Raw genomic sequence first — 22,462 nt, forward strand, 5'->3', positions numbered from 1 at the left:
GATCAAGAAAGAAACATCTGAATGTTGTGGTTCTTGAAAGAAAGAACCTTCTTTCATTTGTAAAAATCCCTACGGGGATTTAAATAAGGCTGCCTATGTAAATCACTTTGAATAAAGTCTTGAATAAAGACCAAGAAAGGTGGTATATAAATACCTGTATTATTTATTATTATTATTAATGCACTAATACCCCAATCCAGTCCAAACTATCTAAAATTATCAAAAACACGATCAGTTCAGGCACATCCACTAAGGTGATCAATTTGTAATCTGAATCTGTAACATGAATGCCTTTCATTCAGTAACACTTTCATACCTCATCAGCCTCACACACGATTTGCTATGGGAATAAAGTGAGGAGTTATATAGTACAATCCATCTGATTAATGCAGAACCATAAAGGAATGTTTAAATCATTTCAGGGCATTAATGTCTATCATACATCTGCCATTAAAAGGAAATAGCGGCAATTTCCTTGTCAATATTTTAAAGCCAAGTCTTAGGAAATAGCTCTAAATCAGGGGTGCTCACACTTTTTTGGCTCGAGAGCTACTTTGAAACCCAGCAAGGCCCGGAGATCTGCCAGGGGGGAAGGAAGCATCTGACAGACACCCCCTTTAATGTATGGAGCCCCTGCTGGAGTCTAGTCAGTTTCGTCAGTTTTGTTGCTGCATGCCTGAAGAGCAGCTAAAATGTCAGTTTCAGTGTCAGTTTAGTGTCAGCTAAACATGTCAGTTTCGCCTAGTCACTAACAGTTTGGAGAGACAGGGCTCCGCGATCTACTCATTTTGCCTCGCGATCTACCGGTAGATCGCGATCCACCTATTGAGCACCCCTGCTCTAAATGTTGTGACATCCTTGATTGAAAAAGAAAAAAACGTACTGGCAAGGATCAGAAGTGGATATCCTTACTAAGGACCCCTTTCCCACCCTCCCTTGCAGCCAATGATCTGGTCAAATGGTAGTGCTGATGACCGTTATGGGAAGTTCACAGAGACACCCAGCAGCCTGATGAATCACGTTTCATTTGACATATCTGTAATTTTCACACCTATCACTGAGATACTCTCATTTGAACTAGAATGCAGGCTAAACATACCAGGAGAGACACCGAGAGGCATCTGAATGAAGGCTGCCGGTGGGAGGCGTTTGCTTACTCACGTTGCCTTCTTCGGACCCAAAGAGAAAAGAGAAGGCGTGCAAAGCAATTATCCCCACACGCATCTGTGCTGTATTTTTCAGAGGCTTAAAGCAACTGAATATTCAATGTTCATAACAGATGCTCATTAACGTGTGTGTGTGTGTGTTGGGAGGGTATGAATAAATGAGTTCCAAAAGAAAGACAAAAGATAAAACTGGTGTAACAGTGGCTGAGAGCCCAAGCCTATGGATGTCTACTCAAAAGTAATTCCCATCATAGTTAATGGGCCTTACTCCCAGGTAAGTGTGGATAGGATTGCAGCATGACAAAGCAATCCTAACCTGCGCCAGTACAGCCAGACCACAGCGGCCTGCGCTGTATCTAACGCAGGGTAGGAGGCTGCTGAAGATCAGGGATAAGGGGATATTTTCCCCCTTACCCCTTGTAACACCCCAGCTTGCCTTATAGGACTCAGATCTGTGTCAGCTGGGGCAAATCAGAGCAGTTCTTGTAGGACTGCCCAGCCCAGCAGCAGGGGATAAGATATGGTGTGCTCTACTGTGGCCGATCCCACCCCCTCCTGGGCCCAATTCTCCCCCCATTCCAGTGGCCTGCGTGTTGCCATTGCTGCCCAGAATGGCTCCAGTGGTGAGTTGGAGGGGCCACTTAAACAGAGCGTTGTGGAGCCTGCAGTACTTCCTGGGCCACTCGCTGTAGCGACCCTTCTGCAGCCTTGACTCAGTCCATCTGCACTTTGAAACAGGTCTTACAGGGATACTGAAAGGATGTGAGAGAGACGTATTGCCACAGTCCTCGGGGAGATCGCTCCATACCATTGGGACACTGGAAAGCCCACATCCTAGGGCCCTGCTTCAGAAGTAGTTCAAGAGCGGCAGTTTCTGATAAGGTTTTTTTTGTTTGTTTTTTTCACACATTTCAGTAGCGGCTCTGACCAGACCACTAATTGGAAAGTTAGACAGCAGTTCTCTTTAGAGGAATGCATTAAGAACTGTGTTTATCCAGATTAAAGATTCAAATTGATTTTGAATCATCTGGCCTTAACACTTTGCAATTAATTTAAGTCACTATTACGCTCTGCCAAAGAGAGAGAAAGCCACATATGGGTTTCACTGTCAGAATTTTGCAAAAAGCTATCAGGTCTGTCACTCAGATACAAATTAATGGCTGGACATCCATCTCATCTGATGATTAAAGGCTATTATTGGTTTACGCCTGACCAACTACAGAAGCTATGACATCACAGTTATGGCCAAACCAAATATAATCTATTGTCCTCAGTATATTTTCAGCAGTGTTGAAAAACATCTTCCTCCTTAGCAATGCCTGTAAAACCATTCACCAGTGACCCTCTCTAGTTGTCTCTAGTTGACTTTGTTTGGCCTCAGCTAGTAGCCATAACCAATTGGCTACACAGCATCATGATATCATCCCAGACACCATCATTCCTGGTTAGCTGGGATGATTGAAGCAACTGATCTAGGAGGGAAATTGGAGTAGTAACTAGGGAAAAATAAATCATGCTGAAATAGTGGCAGCTAGGGGGAATAAATGGCAGCAAATCAGATTTTAAAAGCTAATATTTTCAAAGGGTTTTCCAGGAAATTCTATGCCCTCTATAATGATGAATATTCATCACATTCATCATAGCCCCATTCTGAGCTATTAAGGAAATCCAAGTTAGGCATCATGAAATCCACTGAAGGGCAATCATCTGCTACTATGATCATTAAAAACAACAACAAAAAAAAAACCTTTTGCTATGAAAAATCAAGGAAAACTGATTGTGATCTATTGGGAAGGATGATACAATAATATGGCCAGAGATTCACCCGCATTTTGTTCCTTGAAATTCACTGCCCTTCCTATTTTGAGTCAAAAACTCCGCCTTAACTGTAACTTTTTTTTTTTGCTTCCTGTTAATTTCTTTAGATGTTTCACCCAGCAAGAACTTCTGATCAAAGCTCAGTCTTCAGTGCTTGCAGTAGAAACAGTGGGTTCACAGAGAGAAGATGAGGGGCTGGAATTTGTCTGGTGGGAGCCCCCATTTGAGACACACGCACTGGAGGATTCTATTGCCTGAATCTTGCTTCTCTTCTTCCCCATGCACATGAAATGTCTCCTTCCCAAACTATTTATTTAACTGTTTTTCATACTACTCTTCCTCCAAGGAGCTCAGGGTAATGTACATAGTCCTCTCCTCCTTTTGTCCTCACAACAATCCTTTGAGGTAGATAAGACTGAGAGATACTAGTGCCTGACCCAAGGTGACCCAGGAAGCTTCACAGCTGAGCAGGGACTTGAACCTGGATCTTCCAGGTCTTAAGTGTAACTCTTGACTGGCATTCTGGCACTCACTTTTTTCACACAATCCCAAAGTCAGAAAACTAGCCCTCTCAGTGTTTTGCATCAGTATCCAATGCTCTGCTTTGCCCAAACAGATGGCCAAAAGGAAAATTGGTTTCCATTATAATGCAGAAGAATGAGAAACCTATAATGAAATGTGATGAACAAAGCTGGCTTCATCATGTCTCCAAATTGGATCCCTGTAACAATTCATCAACACCAATTGTGTTAAAGCCATCTACCGATTCAGCGTTACATTTGCTTAGAAATCTCACTTTGTATCCCTAACAAGACAAAAAAAAAAAAAAAGATCTCCAAAAGCATTTTCAAATAAAATGAATTGGAACACTGTTCATTATGTAAAGAGGGAATTCTTCTTTTTCATAAAGGTTTCACTTTGTTCACTCATGCAATAAAACATGCCGCAGATGAGCCGAAAAGATGAATAGCCCGTAAAGATACAATAAAAAATGACAGCTTATCTTCACTTCCTCACAGATTCATCAGCTCTGAAATATTAAAAATTTCATCAGTTATCTCCTAGAGTAACTTGATGAGAGGGGCTTTCAAGAACAGCAATTCAGGGGCCCGGACAGAAGTGTTATGTTTCCAGTGCAAGAGACAGTCACTGTGACCTGTTGTGTTTAAAAGTATCTCAGCAGAGAGGTAAAATTTCTGATCACAAAGTCAGCATTCTCTGTCATTCAGAGGTAACTATCTTTATTCCATTGTCAATGGGTGGTTTAGTGACTGAAGAGCTGCTTGTCAAACTGGGAAAAAAAAAGCTATTTCAATCTGTAAATATTTAGCCAGAGATTATCAGGGTCAGATGACGCTTTGGGACACGCTTGGTGACTCCAATGAAGGTTCTGAGTGAATAGTCTGCTCTTGAGCCCTGCTCAGCAAGCAGTTTAATGAGCAGGTCACTCTGAATTAGCCTAAAGGCAGATCAAGCCAAGCACTCCGTGGCGGCTACACCTGTCACTAGGCGTGCTTTTAAGACACCTGTAAAGCGCACACAGGGGAAATCTATACATGGAGTGGCCAGTGGCAAAACTCAGTGGAATGGCACAAACAGAGGAAGGAGACAAGGTTAAAGGTGCAACAATGGATAACTTTTATGGAGGGAATAATAACAGAAGAGGAGAATCACAAATAAAATGCCATGCAATCTATTCAGCAGTGACTCACACAACATAAGAACATAAGAATAGCCCTGCTGGATCAGGTCATAGGCCCATCTAGTCCAGCTTCTTGTACCTCACAGTGGCCCACCAACTAAACCCTAAAGGTGAGTTCTTCCTGGGTAGAAAGGAGAAAGCAGACTAGTCCTTACAAGGAGAAGGGGAGAGCATAAGGGTGCAAGTGGATGGGGGGAAGGAGGGATGAGGATGTAGAAAAATCAGGGGGGTTACCCAGAGAGAATAGAGGCTAAAAAACTGGGGGGGGGGGTTGCAAGAGGGGGGAGTGAAAGAAGAAAGACCAAGAGAAAGAGGAGGAAGTAGCAAGAACGTGCCGAGGTTGCAAACATACCAAAATATTGTGGCTGAGTAACAGTTCTCTACAAACTGAAACAAGGGCAGCCAGCCAGTTAGTGGGTAGGGAAGTTTGGGATGGGGACCTTCCTTTTGTATGTTTGTGTACACCATGAGATATGATTGAGTTTGAAGAGTGTATGGGCTTCTCACCCTCCCAACTGTTCCCTGATTCTGGAAAAGATACCTTCTGTATGAACAGTATTTTTTATTTATTTTTTTATTGCTTTCTAAGGCAGAGGTTAGTAGAGTATAGAAAAATCAGACAAGAAGATCAATTCACAACAATGCAGAATACAAGACAGAAAGCCCTCTAGCACCTTAGAAACAGCTTCCTCTGTGTCTTTTTATGATCCATGAGATCTACCAAGCACACCTGTATAGTGATGCTGTCTATGCACCAGCTTCAGACAGTAAGAGTCAATCCCAGCTTGCCTAAAGCTATAAGTTCCTGGTCTCACACCTAGCCCATCAATTGTGCCTTTGAGTAGCAGTGGATGGCTGGTGCTTTGCCTTGGGCTATTCCACCTCACCTGTCTGGAACCAGACCCTTGATCCAGCCCTAAAGGTGCACCTTGACTTTGGCCCCTTGAACTTTGCTCTGCATGCTCCTGCTCTGAACTTTGCCCGTTTGGACCACTCCCTTGTATCAATGCTCAACAACCAAGAGCAGATCCCTGCTAAGGATCTCCAAGTAACACAAAACTCTTCCATCAATTTGCCCTGCACATGCCCGATCTCGTCTGATCTCAGAAGCTAAGCAGGGTCAGGCCTGGTTAGTACTTGGATGGGAGACCACCTGGGAATACCGGGTGCTGTAGGTTTATACCATAGTCTTTCGAGACTGAAGGTTGCCAACCAGCCAGGAAGTAAGTATTATAAAAGTCCTACATATTTGTCCACCAAGATCATCCCCCCCTCTCTCACACACACTGCAAACATTCAGTGGCATAGCTAGAGGGGGTTCAAAGTTTTGCAGGGAGCCTCTTAGCAGCGTGCAACCAGCCCCTCCCCCTCAGAGCCACTCTGGGCAGTGGGAGCAAAACAAGGCATTTGCCTCCCTGCCTCCTGCCTCCTCCTGCATTTTGCTCCCACCACCCAAAATGGCTTTGAAGGGGAAGAGCCGTTTGCACGCTGCAGTAAGGCTCCCTGCAAAACTTAGCGCTTTGCACCTCCTTTAGCTATGCCACTGCAAACATTTGGGGTTTGAGCATCAGAATTGTGCCTCTTTAAAAATCACACACCTTTCTGAAACTGTAGGCAGAAACACAGCAAGTTTCTCCATTACAGGCTGTAGGCAAGAAATATAGCATCAAAAAAATCAATTTAGAGAAGATGTACAGACAGTATAAACATGCAGATGGGTGACTGCTTATTCTCGGTGCAGCAACTTTAGTTCGTAGATACAATGCACATGATGAAGGAAATGATTACTTCAATAACTCCAACTGTTATTTACCACATAAGATGCATACAGGCTTCACTCCAACAAAACCTAGCTCCTGTGGAGACCTTTTTTTCCATTCATGCATTTCTGATCGTAATTCTAGTATAATGGTACAGAATCAGTCTGAGGGCAATTAAAACCCAACGATGTACCTGAGATGAGTATCAGCATGTCCATAAGACAGCCTCCCGCAATGCTGTGTTAGAAAAGAAAGCACTGTAGGCTATTAAAATACAGGCAGGAGCGACAAACATGATGAAGGGCCTCAGTAGGACTGAAGATTTTTCCCTGGTTATAGCAGCAGAACCAAAGAAGCTCAATGAAATGGAGACAGAAAGGGAGAAGGAACTGGGGTAAGAGAATCCTCAGCAGTGATATTCTCCCAGCAACAAATGAGCATAAGAACCTAAGAGGTGTTCCACTAGAGCAGGCCAAAAGGCCCATCTAGCCCAACTTCTGTATCTCACAGTGGCTCACCTGATATCTCAGGGAGTACACAAGACAACAAGAGACCTGCATCCTGGTGCCCTCCCTTGCATCTGGCAATCTGAGAATTTTTAGAATCAGGAGGTTGCACCTACCTATCATGGCTTGTAACCTGTGAAGGAATTTTCCCCCAGAAATTTGTCCAAGCCCCTTTTAAAGGCATCCAGGCCAGATGCCTTCACCACATCCTGTGGTAAGGAGTTCCACAGATTAATTACACGCAGGGTAAAGAAATGTTTTCTTTTGTCTGTCCTAATTCTCCCAACACTCACTTTTAGTGGATGTCCCCTGATTTTGGTGTTGTGTGACAGGGAAAAGGGAGTCTCTCTATCCACACTATCCATCCCCTGCATAATTTTGTAAGTCTAAATCATGCCACCCCTCAGGTGCCTTTTTTCTAGACTGAAGAGCCCCAATGGTATAGCACCGAGTCCTGCGGAAAGTATATTCCTCCAAAACAGTTACAATACCATCTTCCTGAAACGTGTGTGAACTCGGTCAGGCCAATCCCACTTAACTCCCCTGGTGCCAATGTAGTTGTGTCAACAGAGCATGTGCTGCATCCCCTGGGAGGTTTTGGGTCCTGGAGGCGTCCACAAGGCAAAGGAACATTTGTTTCCTTGTCTCCTCATTCCCATTAACCCCACCCACCCTCTGCGCCAGGGCTCCTGTGGTTGACATAGTCATGTGGGCATGGTCTCCTGAGACAACTACCAGGCTGTGCTCTACAGTGCATCACTATTTGCAGTGGCCGTAAAGCAGGTTATGTCACAAAAACGCACATTCCAGTGACACAGTGGTCCCATAGGATTGGGCAGTGTGTTGTAAACCAGAACCAATGGGCATTTCTAATGTGTGTGGCTAGATCCCAATTCTACAAATAGTACAGATTTAGAATGTAGCCTGATGCGCAGGGCTAAGTGAAACTCTGTAGTTAAAAACAGAGTTACTATAGCAAGATTGAGCAAAACCCATTTAACAGAGAGTTCAAGCTGAATTATTTAGCAGATGGCTCCATAAAATATTTACTCACAAGGTGCAAAAAAACTCCCGGCAAAAATAAATGCATATGCACGAAGGAAACTGAAAGTTGACTCTTTCACGATATGTCTCCAGGATGAAGCTGTAAGAGCTGGTGTACGAGAAAATGATTGTATAGGGGGGCGCAGATGAGAAGTCCATTAGCAATAAGCCAGGCAAGTGAAAAAGTTTTGTAACCTTCAGCTAAACAAGGAAAGCCATCAGACCTGATGTGCCGAATACATTTATGATTGGACAGTGGGGAAGAGATAAACAGTTTGAATCTGAGGTGACTACAGAGGGATATCTAACACAGGGGTTCTTAACCATTTTACAATTGGGACCCCCAATGGATTGCCCAATATGTTCCCACACTTCCTTCGCTGAACTGTTGAAATCATCATCACCATCGCTCCGCTAGGTACAAGTATGACTTCAAAATAAGTCAACAGCTTTACATATGGATAGCACCTTCCCGCTAACCAGTGTTAAGAAGGACTCACCTCACATTTGGTTGTAGATATTTTCTAACACCAAGTAACTGGGCCTGGCTTCCTCTACTACTGATCTTGCTTTTGAGGTTGTCCATGTGGAGAAAGAGCTCAATTTCCCTCTCCCCAGAAAGTAGAGGAATGTCTTGATTCAGATCCTTAAAATGGCAGAGAAGACCATCCTCTTGGTCCTTGCAAGACTCCATAGTACCTGCCTGGCTTGTGGGACCAAGTCAAGTCTGGTGGCAGAAAGGGAGGCTGTCACCTTATCTCCCTCTACTTCTAGCTCTCTGTCACCATGCTTCTCTGCTACTGGGTATCTACAGCTGTGACCACTATACAAGTCACTGTACATACCTTCCAAGCTCTGTACTCACCCCTACTGGTTCTTTTCCACATAATTCTCCACTGCTGACCCCTTTCTAAGAAAACCACTTTGTTCAATACTTTTCCTCATCAATTTCTTCAACAACATGCAAGTGGATACCAGTGAGATCTAAAGACACTGACTGAATCAATTCAACATAATCTACCTCAAAGGAAATGTATATCAGAAAGAAGAACTTCTTCTTTATCTCTCTGAAACCTCCCGTCAATCAATAGCATTGAGTGGCCCCCAAATTTCCTCATTATGTAGGGGGAACAACAAAAATTATCTCTCTCTCTCTTCCCCATTTGTAGTTGTGCAAACCTCATGTTAACAAGGAATGTGTTATCTCCTCTATGAGAAGAGAGAAAGAAAAAAGGGATATTGCCCTTCTCCTGCCCCCAACTTTTAAACATTCTGGTTTAAATGCCAATCACCACAAAAATTCAACAGAATCATCAGTTATCCAGCCTTCTTTACCTGGGCTGAAGGATGATGAGTTCCCTTTTCAGGCTTTTTAAGAGAAGACAGCGTTTTCAGCAGAAACAGGCAGCCTGGACCCTCAGAAATGCCTGACTTTGGCATTCCGGAAGATGTACTTCAGCTGAAGAGTTACCTCGTATGTGTCAGCAAAGGGAATTTAGATGTGTTATGTAAATTTCCTAATTAGACTTGGGCCATCCAATTTGCCAGCTCACAAATAAAATGTTAATCAGAACTTTTCTTCCAGTGGACAAGAAGGGTCAGAAGAGAGACAGATGTTTCATTCTGGGATAATCCTACTACTACCCTGCCGAATTTCTCAATACCATAGAAGAGTGAAAACTTAGGACTGAGCTCAGAACAACTGATTGTTTTCTCCAACTGCAAAAACAGAGTGCAAATTATGACTTGGGGGGGGGATGGTGGTTGGCAAACGTAATGAATGTCCTGTCGGTCCTGTCCTCCCATTTTTTGCCATGAACAATGGGGCTTTCACCCCACCCAACTCCAGTGGAGACGGTATAAAACCGCTGCTCAGCTGTGGGAGAGGGGGAGGCTATGCAACACTCTCCTGCCCTGGCCTAGCTACACTACTGCTTTAAACAAACTAGTTGTTTTTTGACCCTCAGTCTGCCTGGTCCATGTTCATGGGAAATTCAGTGGATTGTCATGTGTCTTTACCCTGCATGTGCTACTATGTGTTTGATTTTTAATAAAAACGCCTGGGGTTCAGGTCTCTCCTAGGAGGGATTTTTCCTCAGACTGCCCTCCTCTGTCTGGTCTCCGTAGCCTGGGATGGTGGCAGTGGATATGAACTACCAAGGTTTTTCTTTCCCTGTTAAGCTACTGTACTAAGCTACTAAGGGGAATACTGTAGTAATATTACCTTTGCTCTTTCAGGGTTAGAGGCCTTTCCAAAATGACTTCATGTGTTCTATTGAAGAACAAGTTGTATGTACTACATTCTTGTCCCATCCTTCCTCCAAGAAGGTCAGGGATGCATGATTCTCTCCTTTTATCCTCATAATTACCCTGGGAGGTAGGTTAGCCCAAGAGTAGGTGATTACCAAAGCTTCCTAGGTGAGAGGGGATTTGAACCTTGGTTGCTCAGGTCCTAGTTCAATACTGTGACCACTACACTATGCTACACTGGCTCTTTCTAGATGATGCACAATGTGCTTTCTGGAACACATCCCAGAATTTGAGAGCTATGAAGGTGGAGCAAGTTTCTTTAGCTGCATAGTTGCTACCCAACCATTTCTGACTGTTCTCAGCAATATAGTAGGTATCTTAGACTCTCCAAACTCCAATATAGCCAGTAATCTTGCTTGAAAAAGATTCCTGTGATAGAGATAATGGTGGCAACAAAAGTAAGGAACGAGTGCCCAAGCTGTTTCCTAACAGTGATTCAATGGGTTGCCACTGTGTTCCCTTTTAAGATTAAAGAGCCCCAAGTTGCCAATTTTGCATTATGGGGGGGGGGGTTATACTCTGATGAAGGAATACTGAAAACCTCCCCTAGCATTATGCCCTGGGATTCTGACAGACTTGGCAGAATTTGGCACTGAGCCCAGACACAGAGTTGACAAATTTTACTACCAAAAATTCAGTATGCACAATTGCATGGTGTGAGAAAAGTGTGCCTATTATATGGAGTTCAACCCCGTATTATTCAAAAGGCACTGTTCAAGCTTATGCCTCCATCATTTTAGATAGGGCTGGTTGCCCCTACAGTGTTGAAGCTGCTAGGAGCTACGAAAGGAACTACTCTGAGCTTTCTAAAAGGAAATATGGGATGCCTCAATTTAAAAATAGGGTTAATTCCAGGGCCCTGAGTCCTGGCCCAAGGCTCTTTCCCAAAAATCTCTGTTTACTTTCCGACTTCATTTTGAGTTGGTCACAAAGTAGGTTCCCAAAGAGCCAGTGTAGTGGGCGGTTTTGGATTTTGACACAGCAGACTCGGCTACAACGCTCATGGGATAAGCTTGGACCCAGCACTACAAAGATAGACTGGTATTCTTCTCTTCTATGCATATATTACACGCTGGTTATACAAGTGCATGGGAACACTGAGAATAGCCCTTATTTCTCTGCCTGTCCCAATTCCCAGTGTTGTTATGAAGATAAAATGGAAAGAATCCCCTGCCCTGAGCTCTTTGAAGGAAGGGCAGAATACAAATCAATGAAATAAAGAATTTTGCAGTATTTCATGCAGTGGGATGACTGCTCAAAAATCTCACTAAGGTCCTGATCCTTGATGATGGCCAATTCCAGAGGAAAAGGAACGAAAACACAAGAACCCAATGTGGGTAATTAAAGAACAGCTTGCATGTAGGGGAAGATTATTCTCAACATAGGTCACTTAGGGGCTGTGTTACACCCTCAGGCAAGGGGAAGATTATTTTCTTTACCTGAAATCATCACTAAAGAAACCAGATGGCAAGGCAATGGCTATAGATCAATTAAATTTTTCCACACTGTCCTAAGAGTTTCATTAGTGAAAGAGCTGTTTGCACAACAAGAGAACTTAAAAAAAAAAATTGCAAAATACCTGCAGGCTCAACATCAAACACTGTGATAATAACCAAGAAAAGCAACCAAAAGATCAGCCGAGACAGAGGAAGACTGAACCTAAATTTCGAAAGAGGCAAGACAAATGAGCCCATTTAAAAGACAGATTGTACTACTCTGGATTTTGCTAAGATTGGAATGGGGGAGGAAGTCCAGGTAAGTAAGAAAATGAAGAAGATAAATGCACACAGGGAAGTCCGAAATCATAAAATTGATAAACCAAGCACAGCATACTATTGCCACAGTTAATCTAGGGTTGAGTCAAAAGGCCCTATCTTCACTGACCAAGCTCAGGCAGAAAAAGGAGAGAGGATTTTGGTTTTGGGGGAGGGGTCTACCTAAGAGGAAGCAGTTATCCCTCTATAACCATTGGCAGCCACCTTTTCCCAGAACCTCCTCTGGATGTCATAACTGTTGAAGAGCCCCGCTGGATCAGACCAAAGGCCCATCTAGTCCAGCTTCCTGTATCTCACAGTGGACCTGATCAATGGATAAGTGAATCCACAGATAAGGGATCTGAGAATATGCCCCCCCCCCCGGTACTAGGGAGTCATTAAAGATATGATGCAGGGGGATAGTTACAGTTTTGCTCTTTTGCCACTAACAATTGCTTCCTCTTACCTGAAACACCTCTAGTACTGCTTGCTTTACATGGATTTCTCTAAGGGTCTCCTTTTTATAATCTGCTAGCTGGAAACTTTTTTACAGGAAAGGCCAAGGAATTAGCCTGGGTCTTTGTGCACTATATTACTGCATGGCAGCCCCTCCTTAATTCCAAGGGAAGAGTTAAAAAAAAAAACAGGATACCATTTTTCAGGAATGTTTTGCAGGTGGCCACAAGGTTTCTCCTATGGTGAAATTTATCTGGGGCTTCTACTTGGGAGGAACATTTGAAGAATTCTAAGAGAAAAGTTTCGATATAAGGTTAGTGAAATTTAGTGGGGGAGGAGTGTGTGTGCTCCAAATATCCGCAGAAGCACATTTCTGGCCTATCACACAATAGAATTGGGAGGATGAATTAATACGTCAACAGCTCTTTGAAATTCCAAGGCATACTACCAAGCCAGCATAGCAAACCTCAAGAATGACAGATTCAGCCCACTTCAAAGCCATCTTCATTTTAACAACTCCCACAAGTGCTCCAACAGTTAAAGGTCAGTTGCCTTTTCCATTAAAAATGCATTTTTCATCAGCACGTATCATCGCCCATTTCAATTTAAGATGCTGTAGTTGGCAGATTCTCAGCCAAGATGCAACTTCTGCCTCCAGAGTATCAATACAATTTGTGTCTCAATGCAAAAGCAGGTTGATGCAAAAAAAAATAAATTTAAAGTGTGGGTTTGAATCAGGTATGGGTTTAGCCCACTCTGCATTGAATAAATAAACATAAGGGTAATATGTCAAGCTCCCCAACAATAATTGCCCAGTTCACCCCAAATGTTTGGACCCGCAGGTACTCTGATGCTACTACCTCTGAAATCAATGGAGACTCCATCAGTCTACTAATTTCAATAGAGCAGTGGTTCTCAATAGAGCAGTGGAGCACCAGGACACACTTATTAGAATGACAATCTGTTGGGACCCACCAGAAGTGATGTCAATAACCTGGAAGTGATGCCATGGTCAGAAGTGACATCATCAATTCAGGCTTCAAACCTAAGCCACAATCAGTCAAAGGACCCATTACACAGGGCGCTTGTGCTATTATTTTGGAATTCAAACATCCCAGTTTGGAAGTCAAAGCAGAATGCAGGCTTGGATCCTTCAACTACACAGCCCTTGCCCTTTCCAGCATCCCCATATTCCCACCTATGCAGAGCAAAGCACCTTGCCTCTCTCCCACCAGGAGCCCAACCTGCCCAGCAGCTCTGTACCCTGTATTTTCGGTTCTGGATTTTCAGTGGCAGCTGAGCTAGGTGCAGCTCAACCCACCTGAAATTGGCTTGCGACCCAACTAGTGGGTCCCAACCCACAGTTTGAGAAACAATGCAGTAGAGTCCAAGACCCAGCAGGTATGAAAATAGTTTGTGGGAAGAAAAAGCAGAACCTTAGGGAAATGAGGGTCTGCAGTAGCTGGTTGATCCTTCCCTACACCAACCACTTTGAGGTTTCAGGTTTTACAGCCAGAGGTCCCGAGCCCCCTCGTGTCCATGAACTCAGGCTTCTAAAGGCAACAGACCCCATGTTGCATTGGCCAGATGTGGGGTATGAGCATAACTGAGGCAAAGAATCTGCTTGAGTTGGACTGTGCCTGCTTAAATTCTGCTCACAGTCCGTCAAACAGTGGTGTTTGCAGATGCAAGCACCCCCTTTTCAAATGCTTGCTCCATCCCCAGATGCCGTTGCGGGGAACAGAAACATTGTGTCACATTTTTATTAAAAGGTTTAGGATGCCCTTTAGGAAAACCCACCAGGAGGGTTTAAACAAACAAATGCAGTAAAACGGGGGGAAAAAACAAAGCAGAGTAAAACCAGCAGCCGTAAGGCATAAATCCATGAAAGGATGATGCTTCTGAATAGGAAAACAACTTTGCCCCCTTTCACAGCAATCCCTGTAAAATAACCAAAAGCTGTGATGGCTTTTGATCTTGACAAACATTTGAAAAACAGAATATTTTTGGTCAACACCAGGGCCCAGGGTCAGCACCCAAGGACGCACCCAGGGTCAGCAAGATGCACCCAGAGTCAGCAAGATGCACCCAAGGGTTTCACCTGTCATGCATTAATTTAAAAACACACATATCCTTCTATTGCTCACAACTGCAGGGAGCCCACAGCATCCATACTTTAAATAAGAAAGAAGGCATTTGCACTGCAAAATGGGCTACAACTTTATTGACACCAGTTTACTGAACAAGTCTAGACAATCAACTCAGAAGTAAGCTCCGCTAAATTAAATTGGCCTTACACCCAGCGTAGTATAGTACATATAGGACTCCCATAGGACTGCAACCTAATTTAGTGAATTTTGCACCAGACCCAACTGCTCTAGAACTCCATCTGCCTAAGAGGAGAGGGCTCAGAAACAAACACCCTTCCTTCTTCATCTCAGGGTGATCCACCTTGACCCTGAGCAGGAGCTCATCACTACAGACCCCAGTGAAGAAATGAGGAAGCTCAGGCTGCACCCCTCCTTCTCCAAGCCAGTCAGCCTTGGAGAGAGATCATGTATCCTCTGCTCAAAGGAGCCCCATCATACACCCTTAAACTGACCAGCATCTCAGGATTGGTTTGGAACCCCCTTGTCACAGACTAATCACTCCTGACTTCCTTCCCAACACAAGAACAAAAGCTAGAACATTCTGCTCATGACACTTTTTTTGTCTTTGGCTTAATTGTGAACCAGCAGCTGTGAAACTTACATGTCATCAATTCCAGGAATTGAGGGAGTAAAATAAATGATACACCAACATGATTGTGACCTACTTCATCTTTCCAACGCAAAGAGCACATGTAGGGCCCCCAATCTGGGTTAGAACCATTGCCGGGAAGGAAGGTCTTTAACCCTTTGCTTCCACCACAGACATGATCCAGATCTACCCCCTGCCTGCTATTTGCCCCCGTCCCCATTAGTACTAATAGGAGCTTTTCTTAAGCAGCAAATATCAGCCGGGGGGGGGGGGACCAGATCAGTACCATGGAGAAAGTAAAGGGCTAAAAGCCATTTTAACATAATCTCATCCAGAATAAACCCCCACATACTTTTTTTTTACATTAGAGAAATGAAGCACAAAGGTGAATTGTCCTGTTTGGCACTCAGCATGACTTGGTCCAATTTCACTTCCACCTGTTAACACAGAGACTGTTCTCCACAGTGAGCAGAGCATCTGACTGAATTCAGCCTGCATGCCTAGAACCAAGAACAGATCAGGGATGGCATATGGTGGAGCAATAACTGTAAATGCCAGCCAACTCAAAAAGTCAGTTCAGAACATCACAGTGTGCTGATTAGGCAGGCAGGAGGAAAACAGTTCAGCCTGCTGTTGGTTGTCCACTGAATGCCTGTTTGAAATCAAATCCTCAAGCCTTGCTTGTGCAGTGGAGGACAGTGCAAGTTACCTGCCGGGGTCTCACACCTGAAGGATGCAGTTCTCAGTCCAAGTCGTATTCCAAGATAAGTAGCGGAATTGGTGACCTCAAAATGGCAACGTGCAAATGCAAGTCCACAGAGCCTTTTCAGGAAAACTTGGAACATGCCTGCCGAACAGAAAGCAGGATGTCCCTATAACTTGGCACCAACTCAGCGAATATAGAAAAGGACAGTATTAGCAAAATGCAGCTGTCTTCCTGTTATCACTGCTGGTGATCTTGATGGCTTCCTTGGAGGACAGATTGATATTCCACCTCTCTTCCCTCATGGAAATCAAGGCAATCTGCAGGCACTGAGTCCTATCCAGGCACTGACTAGACCCCTAGTCCTGCTTCACTTCAGCAAGGTGGCTGCAATAAGCACTCTAGAGTGCAGTAGAGATGGCCACAATTTATCACAGGGGAAGCAATGCTTCTCTATTCAAACTTGATACAACCTCTATATAACCTCATTACCTTCTGCAGCTGGAAAGGAAAATGGGGAGTGGTGTGAGAATGCCTCTGAACCTGTTTATGAAAGACCTCTGCAAGCTGGGAGACACAACACAGCTTCTACATCCTCCCTTCCAACAAAGGAAAATACTATTCTTACCGACCGCCTCCTGGAAGATAATGTTGACGCGGACAAACCTCAGAACTTAAAGGAGGTTAAGGAGGGTATGTTTTCACCTAATAGTCCCTTGTTGCTCTTATGGCAGAGCAGTGTGTGATAACAGGGAGGACCGCCTTGATTTTCTTTCAAGAAATAAAATGTATGGCCTCCCGTGTTCATACCCTCCAGGAGTCAGTTAACTCCCTCCGAGAATTGTTTTGTAAACATTTTGTTGACTCCCAGCCACCGCAACAGCAGACACAGGGGAGGCATAAAAGCTTCACTCCTAAGCCTGAGAGGCATAAAAGGCAAAAAAGCTTAACTCCCAAGCCTAAGAGCGGGGGAAGAGAAAGGGAGAACATGGAAAAGATAGAGAATCCAACTGTATTTTGGCATCTTCTAGTGAAACAGGTGACCCTTGAACTCAAAAAGAATGTATATAATGTTGGTAAATGGCTAAATAAATTTAAAATTGTGGATTTGCTGGCTAGATTACTTAGATCGGAACCCAAATGGATTGATTTAAAATATTACCAGAGATTGGCTGCCCCTCCAGATAGAACAAAATTGAGGCTGGAATTTGCAAGCCCGACCATCCTCCGATGCTTTTCAGAATGTGGGACTTTCTGAACTCTTATGAAATAAGAGCAAGAAGAGTTTTTACAGATATAAGCCAGCCACCAATGCTGCCTTCTAAATGCCTATCTGCAGCTCCTCCAGCTGTTATCATTCCAAGGTCAAGATTTGAGAGGCTTGGCGTGCAGCCTATGACTGCTGCTGCTAATGACCCGCTGGAGAGGCATGTAGTTAACTCTCAAAATACTTTGAAAAATCTGCCCTGGACTTGTGCTGCTGCTGATTTACAGATGAGCAGTGCTAAAAATTTACATGATGCTCCGAATGACCAGGATATTTGGGAAAACCCTCTGAATACAGCCGCAAATGAATTGGAAGAGATGACAGCCTCCCCCTCGAGGAATCCTTGGCAAGGCTAATGCCTAGGGTACTTCCCATGGTGGCAGTAGAGGCTATGGTCCATTCAAGTCAGGTTTGCCATGTGGAGGACATGGATACAGCTCCCCCCACTGAGAGAGAACTGGCAGAGCTGGATGACTCTCAGGACCTGGTACTTCTACTGGCCTCTACTCAAGAAGGTGGAGGAGAAACAGCTGAACTAACATCCCCTCCTGCCAAACTATTTGGGGAGCCAGTAAATACTGCTGGTAAGGCACCCAACATAGAACAGCCAACAGCTTATTTACAAGCATCTGGCGTTAGCACTGCTCTCCAGAAATCCAGCGTGGTCAATGGAAGCAATATGAGATTAGAAACTATACACACCCAAGACAGTATTCTGAGCAGGCCTGGACAGTTGCGGCCTCAACTGAGAGAGGTACCCCATCAGGTAGACATTGCTGGCGTTGCTGGATCTCAGCTGTTGTGTATATAACTGTGCTCATGGGACTCTGATGAATATTAGAGTCTGAATGAGCAGTCCCACATTCTGAAAAGCATCGGGGGATGGTCGGGCTTGCAAATTCCAGCCTCAATTTTGTTCTATCTGGAGGGGCAGCCAATCTCTGGTAATATTTTAAATCAATCCATTTGGGTTCCGATCTAAGTAATCTAGCCAGCGAATCCACAACTTTAAATTTATTTAGCCATTTACCAACATTATATACATTCTTTTTGAGTTCAAGGGTCACCTGTTTCATTAGAAGATGCCTTCCAGGGTGGGATCAGATAGGATTTCGAAAAGGATTTTCACCAATTGATCACTGTGCTGTTTTAGCTCATTTGATTGACAAGTACACAAGGCTAAAAAAAATCAAAAATTTTATGTTGCTTTTTTGGATCTTAAAGGAGCCTTTGACTCTGTTAATAGATCGCTGTTATGGGACAAATTAGTTAAACTTAATATAGACCCTAGACTTCTGATTCTTATTCAGAAACTTTACACAGGCACCACCTGCCAAATTAAATTTACATCTTCGGGGAAATTGACCCCCAAAATTCAGGTCGAAAGGAGAGTGAAACAGGGGTGCATTTTAGCACCCACCCTTTTAAATCTTTTTCTATACGATTTTACCCCTTTTGCTTCAGGTAGATGGACATATTCCTAAACTAGGTTCACTGCATATTTCAGCATTGCTTTATGTGGATGATGCAGTGCTAGTTTCCTGTACACCTATTGGACTTAAGCAACTTTTAAATAGAACTTCTGACTATCTGAAATGTAACAAACTCGAATTGAACTCTCAGAAAACCAAAGTTATGGTCTTTTCAAAATCATGGGGCCCAGGCACTTGGTCTATTAGAGGGGAGAAACTAGAACAGGTCAAAAGCTTTAAATATCTTGGAATTCACTTTCACTACAATCTTTGCTGGGGTACTCATCAAAAACTGGTTACAAACTTAGCCCATGTTACTTTGCAGAGCACCAATCGATTCTTTTTTAGTCAGGGCAATCATTATATACCAGCTGCTCTCAAGGTATTTAATGCCAAGGTATCGGCACAGCTCCTGTATGGGTGCCCTATCTGGATTAGTGCTATAAATCACAACTTTGGGAGTATCCAAGCTAATCTGTCAAAAAAATTGATATTTTATGTTGAACTGTAAATGTACTATTAGTAATTTAGTAACTTAACACCGTTTTTGATATAAAATTCCCCAGCTATCTATCTCCTACTGCTGAACCATTTAACAAACGGCTTAATAATTGCAGAGTGCTTTTGGGGTGCACAAAGCACCCCACGTGTATTATTTTGATGCAATCGCTACAACAATTTGGCCAGGTCAGCATTATTATTAATCCCATACTGCAGACTGAATAACTGGAGGCTGAGAGAAAGTGGAACGCCTAAAGCCACCTTGTGAGAATTCATGAGGTGAGATTTGAACCCAGAACATCCTGATTTAAATATCAGCTGCTTAGCCACTACCGTACACTAGCAGTCTTCATCAGGATAGGTAGGGCAGATATCAAAAAGCTGAAACAGAGGAAAAAGTAGCTGCCTCAAATTGGGAAGTCTGTATTCATCAACCTGAAGGAGAATTACCAAATGATGCATCCTCATTTAATCAGGGAGATCATGATACAACTACTTGCTGAAGCTAAACAGTTAAGAACATAAGAATAGCCCCACTGGATCAGGCCATAGGCCCATCTAGTCCAGCTTCCTGTATCTCACAGTGGCCTACCAAATGCCCCAGGGAGCACACCAGAAAACAAGAGACCTGCATCCTGGTGCCCTCCCCTGCATCTGGCATTCTGATGGAGCCCATTTCTAAAATCAGGAGGTTGCACATACACAGCATGGCTTGTAACCCATAATGGATTTTTCCTCCAGAAACTTGTCCAATCCCCTTTTAAAGGCATCTAGGTCTATGACTAGTCAGTGCCTGGGGAAGAGCACCAAGTCAGTCCCCTTGAATTTCTTGATGGTAGAAAGACAGGATACAAATGTAATAAATAAAATAAAACTGAATGAGGAAAGGCTCTTTCAACAGAGGTCCATTATAACATTAGCAGATGCAAGTGAATGGCAACAGAATGCAAGGATCTTGTTGCCTTGTGTGCAACAAGGTACCCAAACTGAACTAGATAGGACATTGGCCTGATCCAGCATGGCCCCTCTTTATGCTCTTAGCAGTCAGTCAGCCTAAATCTCCCCTCTGCCTCCAACTCTCCCATTACATGTTTGAGAATTCCAAAATGGTTCTCAATGGCTAGCTGGGCCTTGCTGCTGATTTTGTACATTTGACTTGGCCTCTCGATAGGGGGAAGTATCATGTTAACATTTGCTGAACCTGGGCAAGCCTATCATTGGAGAAAGAAGGATGAAAAAATAGTGTGCGCAGGGGCTGTAGAATCCCATAGGATTACATAGTGAACATGGCATCCTCGTGTTGCTATATTTGTAGGGCCCCCCCCCCAAGCTTGAAAGGGATGGGGCATCAGCCCATCTCATTGCTATCCAGATAAAGGTACTTCAAAGTAGAGTTGCTACTGCTTTGAGGAGGAAACAATCGTGTTAATCAAGGCTGAAAAGATAGAAATCTGTATGGGAAAGGGAAAAAAAAATCAGCTGATTCAGTTCCTTTTCCAGATGAATAATATGGCAGCTGGCTGATATTATCAGTACTCAAGAAACTGATGGCAAGACACTATTACTCTGAAGCTTCTAATATATAACTGAGACCACTTGACTTGACAAGCCTGTGTTCCTCTACACAACCGTTTGTAATAGTCTATACAGGGATGTAGTAGGAGATGTAGAGATGCCACTTTGAGAGAGGAAAACTCCGGTACAGCCAAGAAAGACAGGAAAGAGGAGAAGGGATGGAGAGTAGAAAGTTAAAACACAGACATTGTGTGCCAGGGTGAGGAGGAGAGCAGGTGGGAAAAATACCCCCTCCCCCATTTGCCTCTGAAAAAGAAGCAAAGTTTTCTCTATCACCAGACAGAGAGGCAGATCATCCTGGGCAGCTGGCTCTGGTCTCCAAAACAAGCACTCAATTTGAATTATCATGCCATTTTAAAGATGTACTGGAGGAACTTGGATTTCAGCCATTTCCATTGGCTAGTTCTGGAGTGGGGAAGGTGGACCAATCCCTGAGGTCTGCCCTAAGCAGCAGTGCTCAAAGATGCGACCACTGTGTGCCCGGAATGCGGTCCCTGTCCAGACCGCACCCAAGCATTCTGCCAGGTACTGCCCAAAGTCGCCCTTGTTCAGAGGACAGGGACGCTCTGGGCAGCCGCATCCACTGCCCAGAGCATCCCTCTACTCTGGAGGAGGACTCTGCAAAGCACCTGGGCAGAACCGAAAGGGCCGCTCACCGGGAGGATGGATTTGGATCCAGATGCAGTACCCAGGCTGGGTTTCAAGCAGCCCTGCCCTAAGCCATTGTCAGGCAGGAGGATTTAACCAACAGGCAAGCATGACCAAAACCCAGCTGGGTGTCAAAGGGGTCCTTCCTTGTCCATTGCTACGAGGACTAAAAGGCACTAGCAATAAGCAAGATTACCTCTTTTCACATCCTTTATTTTGGGTCATCAAAAGTCTAGCAGGCACTCTGTGATAGTGAGACATGAGGGATAAGGCAGTTCTTGATAGAGGAACTGGACCATGCAGGCCTGAGGAAGGCTGGTACCATTTTAAACAAAGGCAATGGCTTTAACAAATGCTTCACTGCAATGTTTATTCTAATTAAATTTAGATTCCACCATTTAGTTTCTACCAGGCCCTCAAGACAACATGGCTTCGAAAATGGAGATCCCTGGGTGTGCTCCCTGGGGCATTTGGTGGGCCGCTGTGAAATACAGGAAGCTGGACTAGATTGGCCTATGGCTTGATTCAGTGGGGCTGTTCTTATGTTCTTAGAGTTTTCTAGACTTCTCATATGCACCCCCTAGTCTCTGGTGTGGGATCCATGACATCATTGCTCAGACCAGAAGCCTCAATTCACACCAACCATGTAGATGCCATTCCACAGTCCATTCTAAAATTGTGGGTGGACGTGGACCAGAACATCTTTGACTGTTCACCAGGTTTTGGAGCAGCAGTTCCACCTATGCCCAACATAAATCAATTTCCAGCAACATACCATGTATCCACGAGGGATCCATTCCCAGAACCCACCCACCCAAGTGGATACCAAAAATGGCAGGTAATGAAATCTGCGGTTTTCCAAGCCCAACTTAAATCAACCAGAGCTGTCCTGAGTCAGCGAGGCCACATGCGGCCTCTCCAAGGCTCAGAAAGTCACCCAGAGCATTTTTTTGGATCACTTCTGGTTTTCACCGAAAACTAGAAGTTATCAAAACGATAGAGGCCACACGCCACAGAACACAGCATCTCCAAGGCTCAGAG

At 44.0% G+C, this 22,462-nt stretch overlaps 1 protein-coding gene and 1 pseudogene across 6 annotated transcripts in view; one reads left to right on the forward strand and one right to left on the reverse strand.

Moving 5' to 3' along the window:
* DLG2 (discs large MAGUK scaffold protein 2) overlaps window positions 1-22,462 on the reverse strand; it is a 1,048,787-nt gene that overhangs the window by 328,968 nt on the left and 697,357 nt on the right. The gene's annotated exons all lie outside the window — the stretch shown is intronic.
* On the forward strand, window positions 5,746-5,864 carry LOC136647093 (5S ribosomal RNA; annotated as a pseudogene).

The sequence above is a fragment of the Tiliqua scincoides genome, chromosome 3 (assembly GCF_035046505.1).
Source record: "Tiliqua scincoides isolate rTilSci1 chromosome 3, rTilSci1.hap2, whole genome shotgun sequence".
NCBI classification, from domain to species: domain Eukaryota; kingdom Metazoa; phylum Chordata; class Lepidosauria; order Squamata; family Scincidae; genus Tiliqua; species Tiliqua scincoides.